Source organism: Lynx rufus, unplaced genomic scaffold (assembly GCF_022079265.1).
Source record: "Lynx rufus isolate CCGP_SWC_20201006 ecotype Redwood Valley unplaced genomic scaffold, mLynRuf1.p SCAF_24, whole genome shotgun sequence".
Classification (NCBI taxonomy): domain Eukaryota; kingdom Metazoa; phylum Chordata; class Mammalia; order Carnivora; family Felidae; genus Lynx; species Lynx rufus.
Genome location: NW_025814839.1, coordinates 10,829,971 through 10,848,873, shown reverse-complemented (window position 1 = coordinate 10,848,873; position 18,903 = coordinate 10,829,971). Strand labels below are relative to the sequence as shown.

The following is an 18,903-nucleotide window of genomic DNA, read 5'->3' as shown; positions in this document are numbered from 1 at the left end:
AAGCCACAGCTTACTTGCTCTGTGACCTTAGATGAGTCACATCCTCTTAGGGCCTTAGTTGTTTCTACAACTGTGAGATCAAAGAGACCAGGTAGGAGCTAAGTAACATGGGTTAAGTTGACCTTCAACGACTGCAGTATGAAAGGGTTCTCGCTAACTTAAAACATTATGTTAGACATCTAAAGTCAGATTAGTAATTGCCTACTCTTTTAGTCTTTAGAACACATCAATAAGCCTTTTCTCCATTGTTGCCATGTGTATGGCACTATACTAATCATTGTTAGGGACAGAAACCAGCTGAAGACAGTCCCTGCCTTCATGCTGTCTGAAACACAGAAGGAAAACAAACATAACCATGTGTGATATTAAATGGCAATAAAATTTAGACCACAGGCTTTATCATTTAGATAAACTGAGTTTGACAAACATCATCCCCATATACCCCTACCCTTTGAGGGCAATGTCAAAAGTAATAATTATATTCCATGGAATATAATCTTTAGAGGAGGCAGCATGCTGGTATGGACACAATATGGACACAGTACGGCAGGTTCCCCATTCATAGTTCATAATGGTAGTTTCACTTCTGTAAAATAATAATGGAATAAAGTTCCTAAGTGATGGAGTATGTCTAGGATTCAGTTAATACCTCATTTCTTTAACTTACACGTTAGAAAACATGGAATTGATATCTATTACTTAGATCTTATCATTAATGTAGAGGGAAGGCCATATGCTAAAACATCTCTGACATCATTGTTACGTCTTGCCTGCAGTCTGAGCTTGACCAGAACAGCATCATAAGAGGAGGAATAACTGGTATCCATAGCAACATCACCAGACTGGGACAATGTAAAAAGCCGTAGCCTAGCAACCGATGACGAGAGATGTGTGTAGGGGGAATTCTTCCAGTTCTGCAAATGACAAACATGCAGCACTGAATGCGACTGATAATACTAGGGCAATGTGGAAAATCTGACTTATTTCTAGAGGGTTGGGAATGTCAGCCTCGTAAAACCTTAGTACTATGCTGCATAATTTTAAACAGGAAAAGCAAGCAAACACCTCCTCACTGCCCACAACAGCAATCGTGTGCAGGGAAAGTACCTTATGTGTCATGACTGAAATAGAAAAGAAATTTTGTTGCAGCACCAAACATCTCAGTCTCTGTTTCTCATTATATAAATTTGAAATTCATCTCACTGAAATTTGGTGAGAGGGGAAGCTGCCCCTGGTCCTAGAGAAGGATGGATAGGTTCTGCATGTAAAAAATGGATAGGTTCTGCACCTATCCATTGAATGCAGCACTATAAAGCTACCAGACTCACAACATACCACATAATGTGAGAATGTCCCCTTAAAAATCTTGTTTTTAACAGAGATCACATACATTTACGTGGACATTTAGAGAGGGAAAGAAACATCTAATTCAATTCCCATTTTACTGACACAGAAATTGAGACTCGGTGAGGATTTATTTAAGGTCAGAAAGGGACAGAGCATGGGCTAGAACTGAGGTCGTCTGTTTTCCAGGCCAATTCTTCCCACTAAACATGATACTACATTTTTTCCTTATGTAAACAGGAATACTGTTTGGACTTTATGGGAATGAGAAATAAATTTCTCTTACATAAAGCCACTAAGATCTTGGGGTTCATCTTTTATAATAGTGATATCCTACCTAATATAACCATATATGGGTCTACCCTACCCCAAGACAATCTAAAAAATATACTCATGAACACAGTTCATGAGTTCAAGCCCCAAGTTAGGCTCTGAGCTGATAATTCAGAGCCTGGAGCCTGCTTTCAATTCTGTGTCTTTCTCTCTCTGCCCCTCCTTCCCTATCTCTCTCTCTCAAAAATAAACATTAAAAAAATTTTTTTAAATAAAAAATGAAAAAATTTTGGTGATTCTGGGTTAAGTTATAGTGTCATAGGAATTTACCCAAATCTGTGATTACCAGAGATCTTACCTTAGTACAAAAAGACCAACAGCTTCTCTAGTTGGAACAAAATGGTATACGTGTACAAAAAAGGGGTACTGTTACAACTGTGTCTACTATTCTAGTTAGAATGGTGGAACCTTAGCAATAAGCCACTCCAACTCCTTCAGAAAACGAAGCCCATTAAAGTCCAGGACTCTTTCCACTGATGCTGTTATGGCTGAGACTGGCTATCTGTTCACCAACCCACTTCTCCCTAGGCACAAAGCTGGCCTACATTTCCCAGACTCTCTTGTAAGTGAGTGAGACCCTTTGGCCAAGTTCTGACCAGTCAATGAGCAGAAGCTATGTGCATCATTTCCAGGCATGACCCACAGAAACCTTCCAGATTCTTTCCCTTCTGCTGCAACCTTGGGAAGCCACCTGTTGAATGTGGCAGAGCCACAGGATGGAAGGAGATGGCTGCATCACTGAATCACTGCCTGAATTGTGGGCCACCCATCAATTGGGATTACCAGTTTTTAACTCACTCTATTAAGCTACTAAGATTTGAGGATTTATCTGTTACAGAAACTTCAGTATTAATAAAATCATAACTTGGGCTACTCTTCTACTAAATGGTGAATACACTCCTTTGGGGTTTTTTTTCTTTATCAGTATTATACTATTTACTCCCAAAGAGATGGCTTGTTTTACTTCTCAGTAAGAGTACCATTAAAAGTAACAAAGGACTGGGACTGTAATCTTGGCAAGTCACTTAACCTCCATGGGTCTCAGCTTCCTTAACTATTTATTAATAAATTAGTGATCTGTGTATCATATTTTTAAATACACAGCTAAAAACCTTTTTTCTAGTAAGATATTAAGCAGAACTTCGATATATAAAACAAAAATGCTCAGGTTGGAATGGAAATGGGGAAGGGGAAAAGAATCCACTAGATTTCAGTTATTCCTTGCAACTACTCCTGAGGCACCTCTTGGAGACCTATGGCACCTGGGAACACAGTTCGAGAATCGCTGATCTAAACCAGTAGTTTTCCAAATTATGTGAGTTTTTTGTTTTGGGTCTTCTTTTTATTTTTTTTTTTCAGAACTCTTTTCTATATGAAATCTTATGATAAGCCTCAATAAACAGATACTGATAAAGGAAATCTTATATTAATACTAAATATTTTAGAAATTTAAAAGTATAAAATCTTAAAACTCAGAACAATGAGGCTCTTTAGAAACAATCTGAAATTAAACAATAAGGATGACAGTGGTAACTTTACTCAGTATGATGTATCTGTGGATTTAGTTGTGATTTTAAAATACTGAAAACAAATTTTTTTTTATACACCCAGTGAAGCAGTTACAAATGCCACCAGTTTTTACACAGTGCACACACCTTATAGTAGTACTGGAGAGGGACAGGGAAGGGTGTATGCCAATGTCTCCCCAAAGCCAATGTAAGTTGGCAGCACAAAGTGGGGTACTAAATACCTTTCATACATTAAATGTGGCATCTGTTTCAAGACAATACATGGTATCTGTTTTGGTAATGGTTCTTCAAAGTGTTACAAATTTTTAAAAACAATCAAATTTGCAGAATCTCTGAAAAGCATTTTATAAACCACGGTCCAGCTATACACTGGAAGTCCTTTTTCAATTCTAAAAATTATGATATCATTGGATTACTGTCCTGGACTCCAATGAAGAGCAATGAAGAAGATGCTAACAGGGTCAAAACATGACCTGCTTTTCTGCTTATTATATTTACTCACTGAATACAGAGATTTCCTTTCTCAAGGCAACAATATTTAGGGGCGAGCACAGGTAGCAAAAGAGTAAATAGTTTGCTGACAATTTTTTTCCTCTGCCAATAAACTACAACCTTCCTACCACCTGCAACCCATTTGCCAGGTACAAAATTTAAAGACCTCACCTCACATCAGGCAGGGTCAGCTCATTTAACTCTACTTCATCACTCCAACAATGATACACTAAGCTGTCTACAGGGATGGAGGGAATCTAGATTCAATGTCCAAAAAAGGCTGATTGCCATTGTATTAAGTCAAATCTAGGAGTATTAAGAAGAACTACTCCTACCGTGATTTACCTAATCTTGGGCCTTTCGACCCCCCCAAATTTAGACAATATGCTAGAACCTTAGGCTCTCTTCTTTTGAAAAAGATAATCAGAATTAGAAAGAGTTGTAAATAATACAACAAACCTGAAGACTCCAGGATCAGGCATGGCTTTCTCTTTGGTAAATAATTAACAACAGGTTCAAATAAGACACAAATCCACTAATAAAAACATATACTGAAATAACAAGCAATTACCACCCTAATGTGTTTAACCTACTAATTAGCAATAGTACCAATCTGGAAAAAGCTGGAAATGCTGTCTTCATAGAGAGAGCGCCTAGATGCAAAAGCCCCTTTTCTGCTCTAGCTGAAGTGATCCTCTCAACAAATCATTTTCAATCCTCTTAGCACACTCTTGACATAACAAATAGAAATTGCTAAAAGTGGATCCCAACCTTTGGATTCATTCTACTCAGTGACTCTGAAGTTAAGGGGCATCCAAGACAATAATATTCAGTGAATATTAACTAAAAATGAAGCCAATGAGATAGAAATACATGTGAGGAGGTGTTTATTTCTGATCGACTAACTACCCATCCTTGAAAATGTACAAAAACCAATCTTCAAACCAGTGGTTAACCTGTAACCAGTGTAAAGCCTTGGGCAATGTCACTAAACTTCTGATCCTCAATTTCCTTATTTGTCAAAAAAGGAATAATTAGCACTGCCTCCATCACAGAGTTATGATGATATCAGAGTAGGTACCATGAATGAATGTCCTTTGGAAATTTAAATTACTGTTATTTGGGGGCACCTGGGTGGCTTGTCAGTCAAGCATCTGACTCTTGGTTGGCTCAGGTCATGATCTCACCATCATGAAATCAAGCCCCATATTAGGCTCTGCACTGGGTGTGGAGCCTGCTTAAGATTCTCTCCTTCTCCTCTGTCCCCACCTCTCTCAAAATAATAATAATAATAATAATAATAATAATAATAATAATAATAATAAATAACTGTTATTTGGTTGGGAAATAATCTTGTTTTCATAACTGCTTTCAGGGATAGGCTGACTAAAAACTACCATGTCTTTTTCTACAAAAACATGTAAAGGAGGCAGACTTTAAGAAGAAAACAAGCGGGATGCCTGGGTGGCTCAGTTGGTTGGGTGTCCGGCTTTGGCTCAGGTCATGATCTCACTGTTTGTAAGTTCAAGCCCCACGTCGGCCTCTGTGCTGACAGCTCGGAGCCTGGAGCCTGCTTCGGGGTCTGTGACTCCTTCTCTCTCTGCCCCTCCCCAACTTGTGCTCTGTGTCTCTACGTCTCTCAAAAAATTAATAAATGTAAAAAAAAAAATTTGTTTTTAAAGAAGAAAACAAGCAAGACATCCCCCACCCTAAAAGGTACAAAAGCCCATTCAGCAATTAAAACTACTTTTGATGAGCAGCTGTTCACTGTAAAGTGCTCTAGAAGCAAGGATGGCTACATGTCACCCACCAGCAGCAGAGCGACCATGACACTAATGGCAACTACTTAAAAGCCTTTAACCCTGAGAAGGAAACCAGGGAAAAATTTGCTTCGAGAAGTGTGCCAGATGCAGAGCTGCAAATCCCAAATGGGCTGTTTAAAGAACAAGGATCTGTTTACTCTTCAGAGGAAAATTAGTCTTTTCAGGGAAGATTAGCTCCAGCTAGTATGCACACTGTATTCTTTGTGTGTGCGGAAGATGTTAGAGGCAGACTGAGGAATATAGCTCCCAACAGGCAGGAAACAAACAAAGCACCTGTTTGCACCAACTTCCTCCCACATGTGCCATCTCAGACACCAGCTCAGAAGAGTGGCTCTTCTGGGAACAGAGAGTGTGGGGGTGGGTGAGAAGATGGGGCATCACAGAGGGCAAAGGTCAGGGAGGGGGAGCTGGCACTCATCTGAATATAGCTCCAGTCACTCTGAGTGTATAAATTCTTAGGTGACACCCAACAAAAGGTACCAGAACAGAATCTCAAACTCAGAGAGCTCAGATGGGAGATTTCACTCAAAATTTCTACCTTCAAAACACACGCCCAATATAACCCTTCTCACCACCTCCATAATCAACACTACCATCAACTCTCCTCTTGGAAAGTCCTTCACTGATCTCTGTGCTTCCACCCAGGCCCTACAATCCATTTTCCTGCAGCAGCTAACATAATCTTTTAAAAACAGTTATCGGGGAGCCTGGGTGGCTTAGTCGGTTAAGCGTCCACCTTTGGCTCAGGTCATGATCTCGCGATTTGTGGGTTCAAGCCCCGCGTCGGGCTTTGTGCTGACAGCTCAGAGCCAGGAGACTGCTTCGGATTCTGTGTCTCCCTCTCTCTCTGCCCCCCACCCACTTGCGCTCTCTTTCTCTCTCTCTCAAAAATAAACATTTAAAAAAAATTAACAACAGTTCTCAATCACATCATGATGCTCCCCTGCCAAAAACAGATCACTGGCTTTGCAGCACACTGAATAAGATCCCAAATCTGTATCATGGCTTAGTAAGGCCCTACATAATCTAGCCACTGACTGTCCCTCTGACCTCATCTCCCACACTCTTCCCAAACTGACTACACCCCAGTCACATCAACCTGCTTTCCATTCATTCCTAGGCTTTTAAATGCCTGGAATATTCTTTCACTTCTTTTTAATCTATTAGGTGCCTGTTCAAATCTCATCCCTTCAAAGGTTCCTTCTCGACAGCCCTATCCAAAATTGAGTTGTCCCTACAGCTACCACTTTCTCCCCTTTACCTGGCTATATGTGATTATAGCACTTACCACTTCTGACTTGTATTATTTATGTATTTCTTTCTTTATCATCAATCTCCTACATTATCTCAGAACAGGGAAATTTATCTTGTTCACTGCAGTATCTCTGTTACACAGAACAGTTCCTTCATACATAGTAGGTATACATCATAAATATTTGTTGAATGACTTTTTCTTTTTATTACCAAATATATATAAAGATAAATACACAAAACATATATACACTGTTTAATAGGTAACTGTAAAGCAAACATCCACTTAATTACTACCAAGGCCAAGAAGTAGACCATCCCAGGGGCGCCTGGGTGGCGCAGTCGGTTAAGCGTCCGACTTCAGCCAGGTCACGATCTCGCGGTCCGTGAGTTCGAGCCCCGCGTCAGGCTCTGGGCTGATGGCTCAGAGCCTGGAGCCTGTTTCCAATTCTGTGTCTCCCTCTCTCTCTGCCCCTCCCCCGTTCATGCTCTGTCTCTCTCTGTCCCAAAAATAAATAAATGTTGAAAAAAAAAAATTAAAAAAAAAAAAAGAGAAGTAGACCATCCCAGAGGCCACCTCCCCAAGCACTTTTTTTCCTGATGACAACCCTCTCCCCTTCAAACTCCTCAGGTAACCATTATCCTCAATTTTGTGATGAACATTACTTCCATTTTCTTTAAGGACCATACAGTTTTACTACTTATGTGTGAAGAATGATAGGTTTTTCAGCCTAATAAAGATAAATGTTAGGGACAATAAAACTGTGAAAACATTTTTGGAGGGCACGATGATAATATCTATTAAAAATTTAAATGTACACACCTTTTGACCTAGATACCTCACTTATAGGAATTCAATCCAGGGAAAGGCTGATATAAGAGTACCAAGATATGTACACAAGGATGTTCACTGCAGCTGTGTTTGTAACTAAAACACTGTACCCAATGCACATGGTTTTCAATACAAAATGGTTAACACTAACTATGGTATGGCCTTTTGAACATGGAGTACTATATACAACCATTAAAAATATGAAAAAAAAGCCAAGATACAATACATAAAAAAATTAACAAAACATTTTGTTTTTTTTAAAAAAAAGCAAAAATAGAAAAGTTATGTGTGACATATGGAAAAATACAAATATATTAACACCAAACTGTTATTAGTATTTCCTTTAACAGAGGATCATGGGGGATTTTCACTGTTTATATCAAACATTTCTATATTGTCTAAATTTTACTTTACAATGAAACGTGAGTTCTTTTTGCCATCAGGGAAAAAAAACACTCTATAAATTTTTTAATGAAAAACCTATGAGTGGAAACTTCAGGCAAAGGCAAACATAGAATCTTCAGTATCTTGTAAAAAATATTCAGTGAGGCTTAGTTCCTTAAGAAGCCACCCCTATCCTAGCTATAGAAACCAAGTTTCAGAAAAGAATACCTCACTGGATGCAAAGTTTTAATAGACATAGATTTCAAACTGCCTGGCTTCACTTAAACTACAAGTGAATCTTTGTTCCTTTATTTCAACCTCTTTATCACCAATCTTCAGACTATTCCTCCAGGCATCTCTTGGCCTAAGCCCTTCCAGTTTAAAACGCAGGCTTTGATTTCTCCTGGCCTCAGACCTAGGCCTAACTTCCTGTTAAATTCTTTTTGTCCCCTGCCTTACCTGTGATTCTATAGTAACAACCCTTTTTCTCTTCACCCAGCTTTTGGAACAGCCCTTTTTATATACTGCCCCCAATATAGCTTCTCTTTTTGACACAAGTAGATAGTAATACCCAAAGCCATAGTGACTAGACACATGACTATAATTCTGGTTGTGAGAAGAAGGGAGAGGTTTGTTAGAGATACTTATAGAGCTGCAATGAGGGGGGAAAGGACCAACAGGAAGGGCCGTGTCAAAATAAAAGTTAAGATATAGCACAATACTGAAACAAATAAGGGGAAAAATAATGACTTTTAAGGTGAATTCTCACGAGTTTAGCATCCAGGGCTGCACACAGAGCAACTATAGACCCTCATGGGACTCTGTTCAAAAGCAGTCACTATCAGCTTTCCAAAGGGGAACCTCTGACTCCTTCTCCACACTACAGACCATTTTGGGCTCTAAGAACAGATAAGATGACAAGACAGTTGGAGGCAGAGAGTTTTTTTGTCCAGAGTGTATGTACCCCGTGAGGCAGAGTGGGAGTCATAATGATACCCAACCCCAAATGACGGCCAATCCTCCCACGAGAAAAGTTTTTCAGTAAAAGTTGAAATGCTGATTTCCATCTCCATCAGGAAGGTCAGAGGACCACAGGGCCAGTCACTCAGAAACTGACCAACATACAGACCGCTGGAGAAGTCACAGCATAACACAAAAAGTACTTGCAGCTTTAGGTCAGTACCCCAAAACTCTGTCCATTCTGTAGTCACTCTCCTCAGTTCATGAAGATTGGGTTTTTATGCAATTCCAGAAGGAGAATCTATGAAGACAACACTAGATCTCTAGGCAACTGAGTCACCATTATCTGTAGCTTGCCTGTCATAGTGTTGACATCCATGGTCTCTTTGACCACTGGTTTCTAAACAGAACAGATACAGTCTAAGAATGTATTTGAAACAGTCAAGAGTGCCCTTCCACAGAGTGCACGAAGGGGCAGTATATTTTTCAGAAAGTTATAGTTCTAAATATTTCTTTATTAGGTACCTTAGCTTGTCATTTAACGACAAAAACACAACCACCTATCTTTTATTGAATGGCCACTCTGCTAGATACCTGCTTATCTGTGTGTGTGTGTGTGTGTGTGTGTGTGTGTGTGTGTACACAGTCCCTGCTCCCAAAGCGTTTACAATCTAACAGTACCCATCAAAGAACACTGTTCTTCCATCTCTTCTATGGCTGACTCTTCACCCCGCAGGTCTCACCTCAAATGTTACCTCCTTCCTACCTACTCTTTCTAAAGTTGCTCTCTTCTTTCTGGTCATTTACCATCAGATCATCCTTCACAGTACCTACCACAACCTATAGTTATCTTGTGGATTTGTTTAGTTATTTATATACCTCTTCCTAGTAGCTTCACATATCATATGTCTTATGTTCCCCCACTGTATCCCCTTGTGCTTTGCTCAATAAATATTTACTGAATGCTGAAATTAAAGGAGGTCTTAAATAAATAAGTAAATAAATAAATAAATAAATAACTCACTATTTTACTCAAAAGAATAGAAAGCCAGTTAATCATTAAAGGAGAAGCAGCGGGGAAGGTGGATCTGGGACTTTTTCAAAGAATGCAATTAAACATTTGAAATCTCTTCCCACTGGTCATGGCAGCCCTTAGTCATATGGTCATAGGCATATGTACCTTTAGTGTGTAAATATGTTATTGAATGTATGGAACCTCCAAGGAAAGTGGAACCACTGTGAACACTTCCCACAGACAACACTAACATCCAAGAGTTGGACCTTCTGGCAAAAAACAGCTCAAAATGGTTGTTATGGGTCAAAATCCCTATGTTGAAGTCCAAACTCCAGTACCTCAGAATGTGACCTTTTTGGAGACAAAGTCTTTACAGTGGTAATCAAATTAAAAAGTGGTTATCATGCTGGGCCCCAATCCAATATGTTGTTCTTATAAGGAGAGGAAATTTGAAAACCGAGAGAATTACATATAGAGGAAAGAGACATAAGAAGAAGGCAGCCATCTACAAGCCAGGTAACAAGATCTGGAACAGACCCTTCCTTTCTAGCTCTAAAAAGGAATCGACCTGGCCCCCAAAAAATTAATAAACATTAAAAAAAATATAAACATTAAAAAAAATTTTTTTTGGGGGGACAGAGAGAGACAGAGCATGAGCAGGGGAGGGGCAGAGAGAGAGGGAGACACAGAATCGGAAACAGGCTCCAGGCTCCGAGCCATCAGCCCAGAGCCCGACGCAGGGCTCGAACTCACGGACCGCGAGATCGTGACCTGGCTGAAGTCAGACGCTCAACCGACTGCGCCACCCAGGCGCCCGCCCCAAAAAAATTTTTTTTTAATAAAAAGGAATCAACCTGTAAGACACCTTGATTTTGGATCTCCAGCCTCTAGAACCACAAGATAATACATTTCTGCTGTCTAAGCCATCCACTTTGTTATAGCAGCCCTAGCCACCTAATACAGTTTTCTAAAACCTTCTGAAATTTCTATTTTAAGTTATCTTGGCTCTTCATTCAAGAATAAATAGTAGGATTTTTTTTCATTACAAAAATACATATAGTATTAGAAATCCGTGGGGAAATAAACAGCACTGAGACAGAATCAGTATAGAAAACATAACTGATTTCCTATGCTATATCACACTATAAAATAAGTTCTAGATAGATTAAAGATCTAAATGTAAAAAACAAGCTTAAGTTTTTGTAATTAGCATGGGAAAATATCTTTAGGACTTGGGAGAATAGGACAAATCAAAACACAAAAGAACAAATCATAAAAGAAATGATTAATAAATTTGACTTCAATGAAAGTACACACTTCTGTTTAGTAAAAGACTCCATAAACAAAGGGAAAATTTAACAGCATCAAGAACATGTTAAAATATGCTTACACACCAGTAAGAAAACAGTGAAAGATACAAACAGGCAATTCACAATAAACATAAAAACAAAAGATGCCCAACCTCACTAGCAATTCATGAAATCAAAATTAAAATAAAAATTTAAAAAAAAACAATAAAAATACCATTTCAGATACATGAGACTAATTTTTTTTTTTTAAGTAGGCTCCATACCCAACGTGGAGCCCAATGTGGGGCTTGAACCCACAACCCTAAGATCAAGACCTGCACTGAGATCAAGAATCAGACGCCCGGGGCGCCTGGGTGGCGCAGTCGGTTAAGCGTCCGACTTCAGCCAGGTCACGATCTCGCGGTCCGGGAGTTCGAGCCCCGCGTCAGGCTCTGGGCTGATGGCTCAGAGCCTGGAGCCTGTTTCCGATTCTGTGTCTCCCTCTCTCTCTGCCCCTCCCCCGCTCATGCTCTGTCTCTCTCTGTCCCAAAAATAAATAAACGTTGAAAAAGAATCAGACGCCCAACTGACTGAGCCACTCAGGTGCCTGGAGACTGATTTTTAAAACCAACACCAAGTGTTGGCGAAGATGAGAACAATCACACATACTGGCTCTCACACACATTGCACGCTAAGAATGTAAATTTGTACAACAGTTTTGGAGAGTAATTTGACAACATCTCATGGAGTTGAAGAGGTCTTTACTCTTTTTTTTTTTTTTTTTTGAAGAGGTCTTTACTCTTGGACCAAGCAATTCCACTCCTAGGTTTACCAGATTAACACAAATATATGTGCACAAGAATAGTCACTGCAGGAAAGTGTGCAGTAATGAAAAATTAGGAACTTAAAGGTTTATCAATAAAAGAATAAGTATATTGTACTATATTTGCCCAAATAATAAACAGTTGAAATAAATGAACTAGAACTATATTTATTAATATGTCAATCCCTTAAACATAACATTGAGCCAAAAGAATGAAGTACAGAATGATGTGAACATTATCTGTGAGAATGATGCTGCCGTTTATTGTTTGAAACATGGAAAAATGTTATTATACAATATTAATGGATATAGTATATATAATGGAATATATATGTTGACATACATGCACACACGTGTGTAGTATAAACACATGAATAGGTAGAAGAGTAACTGGAAAAGTGGAGAGGACTGACATGAAACCCTCAAATGTATCAATGTTTTATCTCTTTAAAAAATCTGAATATGACAAAATGTTAAGATTTTACAAAGTTGGATTTATATTACTCTCTGCAGTTTTCTGTGTGAAGTATGTCATGGTTTTATAAATGGAAAATGCAAATATCTACATAATTATCCAAAAATTGTAACCCAATACATAATAAACAGTCACTAAGACTGTATACATTCGGTCCTGCAGTCTGAAACCCTGACCCCTACTAGAGAAAATGGGATTAGGATTAAGCATATGGTTCTGCTGCTGGTAGGATGAGGAGTTAGGGAAGGAGGGGGAAAAAGGTGTGACTATTTCATGTACAAAACTGCAGGGAAAAAGTGTAAGAGCATTTCCCAGCCAGTTTCTACAAACTCTAGAGCTATGTATTTTGGGGAAGTAAACTTTAGAAGTCCCTAGGAAATTTTAACCTCCCACCCCCCTTTTTAAGGAGAAATCAATAATTTTTCCCATTCTTTGGTCAACAAGTGCTTATCTGACCTTAGTGTTTTACAAGGAAGTATGAGCAGTGCTTTATTAGTACAAACTGTGAAAATGCCTTCTTTTACTGAAATTTCTAACACTACTGAGATTCATTTTGAAAATATCTTATGTTGGGGCGCCTGGGGGCTCAATCAGTTAAATGTATGACTTCAGCTCAGGTCATGATCTCGAGGTTTATGAGTTGGAGCCCTGTGTTGGGCTCTGTGCTGACAGCTAGGAGTCTGGAGCCTGCTTCGGATTCTGTGTCTCCCTCTGTCTCTACCCCACCCCCGCTCATGCTCTATCTCTCTCTCAAAAATAAATAAAAACATTTAAAAAGTTTTAATAAAAAGAAGAAAATATGTCAACTTCTGAAGGCTGAAAAGGCTAAATAAGAAGCTTATTATTACTAACATTATTATTATTGTGAATAAGACTATTTCTACACTGTTCAAATCACTGTTTTGGCTTGATGCTGTACATGCAAACTATAAGAAGTTTCTACAGCACCTAAAATATGGTATAAGCTGTAGCAGGTTAAATTAGTGAATGATCACTTCAGGACTCTAACACTAATTAGAACTCTATTATCTTCACTACTACTGTTGGGGAGAAAAATCATTTGGGGGTTCTGGAGGATTCTGCTGTAATGCCAGTGAAAAGTACTGTATTTTGTATTTATCAGGATTCTCAGGGCACCTGGATGGCTCATTTCGTTAAGCATCTGACTCTTGCTTTTGGCTCAGGTCATGATTACACTGTTGGTGAGTTTGAGCCCCATGTCAGGCTCCATGCTGACAGCACAGAGCCTGCTTGGGATTCTTTCTGTCTCTCCCTCTCTCTGCCCCTTCCCTGCCTGCTCTCTCTCAAAATAAGTAAATAAACAAAACAAAACAAAACAAAAAAAAGGATTCTCAAAAAGCCTCTAAGTTGTTTTGTTTTGTTTTTTTTAACATTTATTCATTTTTGAGAGACAGAGTGCAAGCAGGGGTGGGGCAGAGAGAAAGGGAGACCCAGAATCCGAAGCAGGTTCTAGGCTCTGAGCTGTCAGCACGGAGCCTGATGAAGGGCTCAAACTCACAAACTGTGAGATCACAACCTGATGTGAAGTTGGACACTTAACCAACCGAGCCACCAAGATGCCCCCCAAAACCTCTAAGTTTTATGTAGTATGGCCCATGTTTCACCTCTCCTTTTTCCGAAAGCAAGGCCCACTGTATTCTTTCCACTTTAAAAAAAAAAACAAAACAAAACATTTATTCATTTTTGAGAGGGGTGAGGAGTAGGGGGAGGGCGGGTGCGGGGACAGAGTATCCAAAGCGGGTTCTGTGCTGATGAGCAGAGAGAGCAGAGAGCCAGGTGCAAGGCTCAAACTCACAAACTGCAAGATCGTGACCTGAGCTGAAGTTGGATGCTCAACCAACTGAGACACCCAGGCATCCCTCCATTTTTTTTTTTTAAGTGGACTCCACACCTGCAGAGCTTGAACTCACGACCCTGAGATTAAGACCTGAGCTGAGATCAAGAGTTAAACACTTAACCAACTGAGCTACCCAGGCACCCCATCTTTCCACTTTTGAGGTAGGATGATAAATGTCTAACATAACCTATTAAACCCCACTGTCAATGCCATCATAGTGTTACTTTCCTTTTTTTTTTTTATTAACTTGTTTTCTTTTTATGTTTTTAAATTTACATCCAAATTAGTTAGCATATAGTGCCCAACAATGATTTCAGGAGTAGATTCCTTAGTGCCCCTGACCCATTTAGCCCATCCCCCCTCCCACAACCCCTCCGGTAACCCTCAGTTTATTTTCCATATTTATGAGTCTCTTCTGTTTTGTTCACTCCCTGTTTTTATATCCTTTTTGTTTCCCTTCCCTTATGTTCATCTGTTTTGTCTCTTAATGTCCTCATATGAGTGAAGTCATGTGATTTTTGTCTTTCTCTAATTTCATTTAGCATAATACCCTCCAGTTCTATCCATGTAGTTGCAAATGGCAAGATTTCATTCTTTTTGATTGCCAAGGCATACTCCATTGTATATATATATATATATATATATATATATATATATATATATACCACATCTTCTTTATCCATTCATCCATCGATGGACATTTGGGCTCTTTCCATACTTTGGCTATTGTTGATAGTGCTGCTATAAACATGGGGGTGCATGTGTCCCTTCGAAACAGCACACCTGTATCCATTAGATAAATACCTAGTAGTGCAATTGCTGGGTCATAGGGTAGTTCTATTTTTAGTTTTTTGAGGAACCTCCATACTGTTTTCCAGAGTGGCTGCACCAGCCTGCATTCCCACATGGTGTCACTTTCTAACTCAGAAAGTGAATTACACTTTCTCCAAATAGGTCAGCTTGAGTTTCACAAAAATGAGTCTCACAGAATTTTAGAAGCTAGAAGAGAATTTAGAGGGCATTTTGTCCAAATGAACAAATAAACTGGAATAAAGGTATCCCCAGGGTATCTGAAGCAGTATCTAAGGGATACAAGATGCCATAGAACAAATCTGACTCAATTCCTAGAAAGATCACTTTTACTCAAATATTTTTGAATAGAAATTTAACTGCAAGACACAACATTTTCAAACACTAATATATGCTGGGGACACTTCAGATTCTTCTTCTCTCAGGTTAGAGAATCAAAGTTTGACTAGATACAGAAACACCATCTACATGAAGAAGACATGATAATTATAAACCATGCTACCATTTATTGAGCACTTACAATATGCTAAACACCATGGTTAGAGATTACATACATTATCTCATTTGCTCCTCCTAACAGTATCAGGTAATAGTGATAATATAATTGTTTCCATTTTATAAAGAAGGAAACTAAGGTTTAAAAAAGTGAAAAAACTTTCGCATGTTTCCCCAACTCATAAATAGCAGAGTTGGTCTTTGGCCACAGGGCTGTCTGACTCTAAAACCTGTGACCTTAATTACTGCCTTAGAAATCTGAAAGTAAAGCACAGGAACCCTAACAAGTCTTGAATTAGAAAAGGCTTAAACAAGTCATGTGCCTTTCTGTCCCTCAAGTTTTCCCAGCTATAAAATTAGAACAATACTTATTCCTTCCTTCATGATAATGAGGACCCAGAAGCTCATGGGATATATATGCTCATAGCATCCTATTATAGAGCTGAAAAGAACCTTGGTCACATAAAAACTTGTACATGAATTTTTATGGTAAACTTATTCATAACAGCCAAAAAGTGGAAACAACCCAAATGTCCATCAACTAATGAACAAACAAAATGTTATATCTGTACAATGGAATATTCTTCAGCCATAAAAATAAAGTATTATTGATATATGCTACAATGCAGATGAACCTTGAAACATCACTAAGGGAAAGATGTCAGTCACAAAGAATCATACATGTATGATTTCATTTATATGAAATGTCCAGAATAGGCAAATCCACAGAAACAGAAAGTAGGTTAATGGTTACCAGGGGTCAGGGCATGGGATAGGGAGGGTTAGGAGGAATGGAAAGTGACTACTAATGGGTATAGGATTTCTTTTTGGGGTGGGGGGGTGAAATATTCTATAATTAGATAGTGGTGACAAAGTTCCCTAGGTGGCTCAGTCGGTTAAGTGTCTGACTTTGGCTTAGGTCATGTTCTTGCAGTTCATGGGTTCAAGCCCCACACTGGGCTCTGTGCTGACAGCTCAGAGCCTGGAGCCTGCTTCTGTTTCTGTGTGTCTCCCTTTCTCTGCCCCTCCCTGCTCATGCTCTTTCTCTCAAAAATAAACATTAAAAAAAGAGAGATACTGTTCAGAGTTCCACAACCTTGTGAATATACTAAAACTCAGTGTATTTTTATACCTTTAAAAAGTAAATGTTATGGTATATGAATTAATCTCAATAGAGCGGTTATTAAAAAAGAAAGAAAGAAAAGGACACCTGGGTGGCTTAATTGGTTAAGCGTCCAACTCTCGATTTCAACTCAGGTCATGATCTCATAGCTTGTGAGTTCAAGCCCTGGGTCAGACTCTGTACTGACAGTTACAAAGCCTGCTTGCAATTCTCTCTCTCTCCCTCTCTCTCAGCCCCTCCCCTGTTCGAACTCTGTCAAAATAAATAAACAAACTTAAAAAATAAATAAATAATTAAAAAATATATATATAACAACCTTGGAGTCTGTGGCAGCAAATATACTTAAAAATATTTCAGAGGTGCCTGGCTGACTCAGTCAGAACATGCAGCTCCTGGTCTGGGGGTTGTGAGTTCGAGCCCCATGCTGAGTGTAGAAATTACTAAATAAATAAATAAATAAATAAACTTTAAAAAATACTTCAGACAAAAGTATCACAGAAGTATTATACTAAGTTTTAAATATTATACATTTCATGCTTATAAAGACATGTTATAGACATCACAAGAAAAGCGAGGCCTTCTACTACCTCTGCTGGTTGTTATCTTGTCCCATGAGAATCTTAATTCACTTCAAAGCACTCAACTCCTTTGGTTCCTGAATACCCAGTTAATAAAATGATAATAAAATACAATCTAAAATGGCTGTTGATGGAAAACCCCAGGGGCTTGTCCTGCTTAAAAAGAGAAAGGGAAAAAAAGCCACACAACTCACCAAGGGCCTACATTCAAGGCCAGAGAGGATAACAAGAATCTAGATCTAGTGGAAATGTTATCCCCCTATATCCTTTTGGGAACAGCTTATCAGGATTTTCTACAGAGAAACTAGGCAAAGGAACCCCAACTATAAATATACTGCTTTATTAAAACAACCATTAACACTGAAATCCTTACCTTCATATACTGCAGCATAACACGGGCACATTACCTCATTTTCATTTCAAAAGTACTTGCATAAGGTATAGATTTTTATCCCCATTTTAAAGATTAGAAAAGCGAGGCAAAAACAAGGTGAACCAGTCAATGAGAAGCAGGGTCAAGATTCAACATGCATCTAAATTCCAAGCTCACTGCTCTTTTGCTACATGGTGTTTAATATTTGCTTTCTTCCTTCATCTCTCTTGGCCACCTATCTTTCACCAGATCAGAAAGCAGAATTGAGTCGTTTCTGCTCATGTTATTTTATAACATGAACTTACTCCCAAGAGATAATTTCCCCTTTAATTGTTTTGGTTTGCTGTATTCCTTTCATAGGTTTCCGTAAGAAACACTTGCTCAGAATAAGTATTAATGTTTATTTATTTTATGTTTTGGCGGGGGGCAGGGAACAGAGAGAGAGAGGGAGAGAGAGAGAATACCAAGCAGGCTCGTCACTGTCAGCACAGAGCCTGATGCAAGGCTCGATTTCATGAAGTCACTCAAAATAAGTATTAAATAAATGTTGAATAAATAAATAAATCTGGCTAGGCCTGTCCAGTTAACTTAATCTTTCATGAATAATGAACACTCAGAATCTTAAAAATCTTACAAGGATAGAGATTCCCTTCTCAGTTGTTGCAAAAGGTTTTAGAACAGAGTCAGAAATGCTGTTACTAAACTGGCCTTGAAGTGACTTCTTGAAGAACTGTCCAACTCTTTCTTTCCAGTCAATCAAATAGTGATTTAATCTCCTAGATGGGAAGGCAAGACCTTTAGTTCTGCCTATCATGTGGATTCTTACCTTTCACACGTGTCAATATTTCCTGCAACTAGCTACTTTCCAAGTTATTAGGTATCTCTTTTTCCCCTTCTTTCTACCTTCCTGTCTCCCTCTCCTTCCTCCCTACTTCCATTCTCTCCTCTGCCTCTCCTTCTTGTATCTTTCCCTACTTGTGGCATTTACCTCACATTTCCTAGTGAGGCATGAAGGTTTTGACCCGTCTCAGAGTATCCATGGGAACCAACTATGACAAACTAAATGACTTCATACGGTGTTACCCATTGAATTAGTAGAAATGCCAAGAATTTTCC

At 38.8% G+C, this 18,903-nt stretch overlaps 1 protein-coding gene across 3 annotated transcripts in view; it reads right to left on the bottom strand.

Moving 5' to 3' along the window:
• BICDL1 (BICD family like cargo adaptor 1) overlaps window positions 1-18,903 on the bottom strand; it is a 105,610-nt gene that overhangs the window by 77,163 nt on the left and 9,544 nt on the right. The window lies entirely within an intron of this gene.